The following is an 8,391-nucleotide window of genomic DNA, read 5'->3' as shown; positions in this document are numbered from 1 at the left end:
ACTTAAAGTTGAAGGCAGTGCTCATTTACTATTCTTGAAAATCCTAGGACCCTAATAATTATGCTAAATCTACTCTGTTTGTCCTCTGTAAATAGAACAACAAAGCCTAGATGACAGCAGTCTGTTGATAACATGATTTATGAAATACTTTTAGCTCACTATTGAGACCTACTGCTTAGGAAAAAGATTCCTTTCAAAATATTACTGCTCATTAACAATGCACCTGTCACCCAAGAGCTTTGATGGAGATGTACAATGAGATTCATGTTGTTTTCATGCCTGCTAACACAATATCCATTCTGTAGCCCACAGATCAAGGAGTAATTTCAACTTTCAAGTCCTATCCCTTAAAAAATACATTTAATAAGGCTATAGCTGCCATAGAGAGTGATTGCTCTGATGGGTCTGGGCAAAGTAAGCTGAAAACCTTCTGGAAAGGATTTACCAGTCTAAATGCCATTAAGAATATTTGTCATTCATGGGAAGAGGTCAGAATATCAACATTAACAGGAACTAAAAAAAAAATTGATTTCAACCCTCATAGATAACTTTGAGAGGTTCAAGAGTTCAGTGGAGGAAATAACTGTGAGTGTGGTGGAAGCAGCAAGAGAGCTAAAATTAGAAGTGGAACCTGAAGATTTAACTGAATTACAGTAATCTCATGATAAAATTTGAATGGATGAAGAGTTACTTTTTAGGGATGAGCAAGAAAGTGTTTTCTTGAGTGAAATGGAATCTACTCATAATGAAGATGCTGTGAAAATTGTTGAAAATTATAAAAAATCTAGGCTATTATATTGACTTGGTTGATGAAGCAGCAGCATAGTTTAAGAGGATTGAATCCAATTTTGAAAGAAGCTCTACTGTGGGTAAAATGCTGTCAAACAGCATTTTGTGCTACAGAGAAATTTCGATTGAAAATAAGATACACTTGATACATCGAACTTCATCATTGCTTTATTAGTTTAAGAAATTGCCATGGTACCCCCTCAACTTTCAGCAAACACCACCCTGATCATTCATCAGCCATCAACATTGAGGCAAGACCTTCCACCAGCAAAATGATTATAACCCACTAAAGATTCAGATGATGGTTAGTGTTCTTTAGCAGTAAAGTATCTTTTTCATTAAGGTATGCATATTGTTTTTTTGTAAACATAATGCTATTAATACAATTAATAGACTAAAATATAATGTAAACATAAGTTTTATATGTACTAGGAAAGCAAAATATTTGTGTGAGTTGTTTTGTTGAGAATAATATTTGCTTTATAGTGATGGTATGGAACTGAACCTGCAATATATCTAAAGTATGCCTGTACCTTCTCTTCTCACTTTTGTTAAAGTGCTGATCTTTTGAGAACTAATTCATATACTATGTTTTCCTGACAACTCTAGTCAGGACTCTGAATTTCTGTCATCAGTTCAGTCAGTTCAGTCGCTCAGTCGTGTCCAACTCTTTGCGACCCAATGAATTGCAGCACACCAGGCCTCCCTGTGCATCACCAACTCCTGGAGTTCACTCAAACTCATGTCCATCTAGTCAGTGATGCCATCCAGCCATCTCATCCTCTGTCGTCCCCTTCTCCTCCTGCCCCCAATCCCTCCCAGCATCAGAGTCTTTTCCAATGAGTCAACTCTTCGCATGAGGTAGCCAAAGTACTGAAGTTTCAGCTTTAGCATCATTCCTTCCAAAGAACACCCAGGACCGATCTCCTTCAGAATGGACTGGTTGGATCTCCTTGCAGTCCAAGGGACTCTCAAGTCTTCTCCAACACCACAGTTCAAAAGCATCCATTCTTCAGCGCTCAGCTTTCTTCACAGTCCAACTCTCACATCCATACATGACCACTGGAAAAACCATAGCCTTGACTAGACGGACCTTTGTTGGCAAAGTAATATCTCTGCTTTTTAATATGCTATCTAGGTTGGTCATAACCCTCCTTCCAAGGAGTAAGCGTCTTTTAATTTCATGGCTGCAATCACCATCTGCCTGGTGGTTATACTTAATGCCTATTATGTATATGTGCTCAGTTACTCAGTCGCAACCGAATCTTTGGGACCCTGTGGACTGTAGCCCTCCAGGCTTCTCTGTCCATGAAATTTTCCAGGCTAGCATACTTAAAGTGGGTTGCCATTTTCTTCTCCAGGGAATCTTCCTAACCCAGGTATCAAACCAGCATTTCTTGCATCTCCTGCATTGGCAGGTGGATTGTTTATCACTGTGCCACCTTGGAAGCCCTAATGCTTATTATGCAACATGTATTTTTAAGATTTTTTCAACTATGTCTTATGCAGACTTTTTAGGTAAGAGTTCCACATGCAAAGAAACAAAAAATAAAAGGGCATTTTGGGCAATGGACCTGGTATGTACCAAGACACTGGAATATGCAGTAGCACAGAATATTCCAGTAAATACTAGGTGATTTATTATAGCTGGAATGTAGAATATATACTGGGAATGTGAGAAAAGTAAGAATCAGATCACGATAGAATATGTAACTTATGCTATATCCCACTTGCCCAAGCCTTTACTGTAAGAAGTCATCAAAGAAATCAGATAGGAAAGATTTATTGTGTTAGTTAGAATCAACTTTGATGTAAATTCTCTAGGTTTTTTTCATTTTTTTAGATCTTATTTTGTATATGCTTATAAAGTTCTTATCATATTCATACCACACAGTCTTCTTTTCTTAACCTAGTATGTATCGTTCCTATTCTCAATTTGTATAACACATATGTACATACACATACATAGAGAGGAATTGTTCATTGCTTTAAAAGATGGGATTACATACACACACACATACATACTTACCTACACACCTTCACCTTGCATTTCTCACCCTTCAATACCTTGTAGAAATAGCTCTAATTCATTTTTTTAAAGACTGCAATATTGTGTAGTATGAGATACCAAAGTTTATTTAACTATTCCCCTATTTGTAGACTTTCATCTTGTTTCCACTTTCTTTATATTTTTAGTGAAGTATATCTAAATTAAACTTTATGTTTATCTGACTAAATTTCACTATAGCTTAGTATAACCCACCATAAACTCTTAAACAATTCGTGTAGTCTGGATATATAAGACAAAAGTAAACTTATTGTGATAATTTCTTCTGATACTAGCTCATATCCTCTGCTTGCTACCAAACTGGTGAATATTTAGGAGTTGTTCCAAGTAGTAATATTGTAGTAATATAACATCGTAAAGCTTGAAATAGACCCATTTGATGACTCATACTTAAGTTTTAGTGATACCTTATATATTAAATGTAGGGAAATAACAATAATATTTTCCAAACTAAGATGTTAATAGGAATTTTATGGCAGAAGTGTCACATGGTCAGATTATTTGGGAAAATACACTGGGTTGAACTCGATTCTTCAGATGTTTGCATTTCTCTAGGAGTGTATTATTCCATGAAATGCCATTGGTAAAGAGTGTTCTACATTATTCTAAGATGATATATAAACATCTGAATTGTGTTCAGACATATGGATAAATTCTCAAAGGCCATTTTGTGCACCATTTTGATAGACCTATACTATTCGTGCCACAGTAGTACAGCTCTGCGAAAATGACCCACTCAGATCACTGCTAATATGTCTAGGTGTTATTCCCACTACTCCTCCCTATATTTAATACATCTATCAGTCACAGAAGCTTGAAATTCCACTGATACTGGATTATGAACATTGTAAGGCATACCCAGTACCTTTTTTACCTTCATACTTTTGCAAAATTTTCCTGTTGTGTCTACACATAATCCTCTCTCATTATAGTTCTATATATTAAGATCTCAGTTTTCTTTAAATGCGCCCTTGTTTTTGTAGCTTTCTCCAAGCTATCCAGTGGGATTAAAACTACTCCTTATCTGATCTTCTAATACCACTTTGCCTTTCATTCAATGATTTAATTTCCTACCTTATGATTCACACAGTCATTGTGTGTACATTATAATAGATGTTATGCCATGACCTCTAGTTCCTGCTGTGGAGGAGCTCATAAACCAGCTAAGGAAGCAGATAAATAAACAAATTTGTACAATGTAATGTGATATGTATTTATAATGATACACAATACTAGTGGTAAAATGATTGACATGAGAAACTATGGACTAGAACGTTGGAGTGTAAACTAGCTTCTATAACTAAGATTTTAGCTTCATTTAAAATTTCCAAGTCTAGAATGGAAGTGGAATGTTGTACTGAATATTGTACATAATTCTCTCTTCCAATAGCTTATATTTGCTCTGAAGACCTGGCTTGTTTATTATTTATTTTGCAGTTTTCTATTATATTTGTCATTCCTATGGAAATATAGAATACATTGAATATAGAGTTGAATTAATTTTTAGAAGCTACCTCAGATATGCAGATGACACCACCCTTATGGCAAAAAGTGAAGAAGAACTAAAAAGCCTTTTGATGAAAGTGAAAGTGGAGAGTGAAAAAGCTGGCTTAAAGCTCAACATTCAGAAAACGAAGATCATGGCATCTGGTCCCATCACTTCTTAGGAAATTGATGGGAAAACAGTGTCAGACTTTATTTCTCTGGACTCCAAAATCACTGCAGATGCTGACTGCAGCCATGAAATTAAAAGACGCTTACTCCTTGGAAGGAAAGTTATGACCAACCTAGACAGCATATTGAAAAGCAGAGACATTACTTTGCCATCAAAGGTCCATCTAATCAAGGCTATGGTTTTTCCTGTGGTCATGTATGGATGTGAGAGTTGGACTGTGAAGAAAGCTGAGCGCCAAAGAATTGATGCTTTTGAACTGTGGTGCTGGAGAAGACTCTTGAGAGTCCCTTGGACTGCAAGGAGATCCAACCAGTCCATTCTGAAGGAGATCAGCCCTGGAATTTCTTTGGAGGAAATGATGCTAAAGCTGAAACTCCAGTACTTTGGCCACCTCATGTGAAGAGTTGACTCATTGGAAAAGACTCTGATGCTGGGAGGGATTAGGGGCGGGAGGAGTAGGGGACGACAGAGGATGAGATGGCTGGATGGCATCACTGACTCGATGGACGTGAGTCTGAGTGAACTCCAGGAGTTGGTGATGGACAGGGAGGCCTGACATGCTGCGATTCATGGGGTCACAAAGAGTTGGACACGACTGAGCGACTGAACTGAACTGAACTGACTGATGTTACTATAGTCAACAAAAGAGTCCAAAATGCAGTACTTTGATGCAAACTGAAAAATGACAGAATGATCCCTGTTCATTTCCAAAGCAAACCATTCAATATCATAGTAATCAAAGTCTCTGCCCCAACCAGTAATGCTGAAGAAGCTGAAGCTGAACGGTTTTTTGAAGACCTACAAGATCTTCTAGAACTAACACCCAAAACGGATGTCCTTTTTATTATAGGGTACTGGAATGCAAAAGTCGGAAGTCAAGAAATACCTGGAGTAACAGGCAAATTTGGCCTTAGAGTACAAAACAAAGCAGGTCAATGACTAACAGAGTTTTGCCAAGAGAACGCACTGGTCATAGCAAACACCCTCTTCCAACAACACAAGAGAAGAATCTACACATGGGCATCACCAGATAGTCAATACCAAAATCAGATTGATTATATACTTTGCAGCCAAAAATGGAGAAGCTCTATACAGTCAGCAAAAACAAGACCGGGACCTGACTGTGGCTCAGATCATGAACTCCTTATTGCAAAACTCAGACTTAAATTGAAGAAAGTAGGGAAAATCACTAGACAACTCAGGTATGACCAAAATCAATTACCTTACAGTTATACTGTGGACATGATATATAGATTCAAGGGATCATATCTGATTGACAGAGTGCCTGAAGAACTATGTACAGAGGTTCGTAACATTGTACAGAAGGCAGTGATCAAGACCATCCCCAAGAAAAAAAAATGCAGAAAGGCAAAATGGTTGTCTGAGGAGGCCTTACAAATAGCTGAGAAAACAAAAGACATGAAAGGCAAAGGAGAAAAGGAAAGATATACCCATTTGAATGCAGAGTTTCAAAGAATAGCAAGGAGAGATAAGAAAGCCTTCCTCAGTGATCAATGCAAAGAAATAGAGGAAAACAATAGAATGGGAAAGACTAGAGATCTCTTCAAGGAAAGTAGAGATACCAAGGGAACATTTCATGCAAAGATGGGCACAATAAAAGACAGAAACAGTATGGACCTAACAAAAGAAAAAAGATAGTAAGAAGAGATGGCAAGAATACACAGAAGAACTGTACAAAAAACATCTTAATGACACAGATAACCATGATGGTGTGATCACTCACCTAAAGCCAGACATCCTGGAATGCAAAGTCAAGTGGGCCTTAGAATGCATCACTACGAACAAAGGTAGTGGAGGTGATGGAATTCCAGCTGAGCTATTTCAGATCCTAAAAGATGATGCTGTGAAAGTGCTGCACTCAATATGCCAGCAAATCTGGATAACTCAGCAGTGGCTACAGGACTGGAAAAGTTCAGTTTTCATTCCAATCCCAAAGAAAGGCAATGCCAAAGAATGTTCAAACTACCGCACAATTGCACTCATCTCACACCCTAGCAAAGTAATGCTCAAAATTCTCCAGTACAGGCTTCAGCAATACATGAACTCTGAACTTCCAGATGTTCAAGCTGGTTTTAGAAAAGGCAGAGTAACCAGAGATCAAATTGCTTATTTAACTTCTATGCAGAGTACATCATGGGAAACGCTGGGCTGGATGAAGCACAATCTGGAATCAAGATTTCTGGGAGAAATATCAGTAACCTCAGATATTCAGATGATACCACTCTAATATCAGAAAGCAATGAAGAACTAATGAACCTCTTGATGAAAGTGAAAGAGGAGAGTGAATAACCTGGCTTAAAACTCAACATTCAGAAAACTAAGATCATGGCATCTGGTCCCATCACTTCATGGCAAATAGATGGGGAAACAATGGAAACAGTGACAGGCTTGCTCCTTGGAAGAAAAGTTATGACCAACCTAGACAGCATATTAAAAAGCAGAGATATTACCAACAAAGGTCCGTCTAGTCAACGCTATGGTTTTTCCAGTAGTCACGTATGGATGTCATAGTTGAACTATACAGAAAGCTGAGAGCCAAAAAATTGATACTTTTGAACTATGGTGTTGGAGAAGACTCTTGAGAGTCCCTTGGACTTCAGGGAGATCCAACCAGTCCATCCTAAAGAAAATCAGTCCTAAATATTCATTGGAAGGACTGATACTGAAGCTGAAACTCCAGTACTTTGGTCCCCTGATGTGAAGAGCTGACTCATTTGAAGAGACCCTGATTCTGGGAAAGATTGAAAGCAGGAGGAAAAGGGGACGACAGAGAATGAGATGGTTGGATGGTTATCACCAACTCGATGGACATGAGCTTGAGTAAGCCCCAGGAGTTGGTGATAGACAGGGAAGCCTGGCTGCAGTCCATTGGTTGCAAAGAGTGAGATACAACTGAGCAACTGAATTGACTGAACTGACCATACTATTATCAGAAAAAATATTAAAGAAGGTTAAATGGATATGACAACTGAATAAAATGTATGACCCTTGACTAGATCTTGGAATTGGGGAAAGAAGACAGCTATAATTACTAAACAGTTGGAAAATTTAAAATACAGACTTAACAATCTCTATTACATAATCCTTTTAAAATTAGGTGGACTAATCCTATAAATAAAATTATTCATTTATGTGTTTATATTCACCATAATTAGATAGCTATTCAATGTGATAGGCCTGCAGATAACAGAAATTCTTGCAAGTAATAGACCCTAAAAAACAATCTTGGCTTGGCCAAAGCAGTCAGGTGAAGGGTAGTGAGGACCCCACTCACCATCTCAGTCTGGTAGGTTAGCAAAGTATCTAAGCCATCATCTGATACATTTGAGAATCAGGCCATCTTTCTACCAAAGTGTTTACACTTCTAATGAAGCAGGAAAATTCAGAATGCTGGAGTCGATTTGCTGCTTTATGCAGGTTTCAATAAAGTTTGACAAGAAACGGGCACATCAGGAAGCAGGGAAGGGAAAAAAAGATAGCTTTGCCAAAAAAGCTACTCTCTGTCTGTGGCTGACAATCAGATGATCTGGAGCTTGGCAGGACTGAAGAAGCCAAATTATACGTGTTTTATAATTATCTTTTATTTATTTTTGAATAGGTTATTTGCACGACATAGAATTTGAGAGGTATACAAAGGCAGTGAAAAATTACCCTTCCAAGTCTTTTCGCCCAGATATCTATTTTCCCTCTCCAAAGGCAGTCCCTGCTACCACTCATGCAGTCCTCCAGAAATGTTGAATGTGTCACCACATCTATATCAGTATTTACAGAATGCAGCAGGTTATACATACACTCCGTTCTATACCTTACTTTCTTTAGGTACTATGTTTTGTCAGTT

The sequence above is a fragment of the Bos javanicus genome, chromosome 2 (assembly GCF_032452875.1).
Source record: "Bos javanicus breed banteng chromosome 2, ARS-OSU_banteng_1.0, whole genome shotgun sequence".
In the NCBI taxonomy this organism is placed as follows: domain Eukaryota; kingdom Metazoa; phylum Chordata; class Mammalia; order Artiodactyla; family Bovidae; genus Bos; species Bos javanicus.
The sequence above is the reverse complement of the archived record's forward strand: the minus strand, read 5'-3'. Positions refer to the sequence as shown.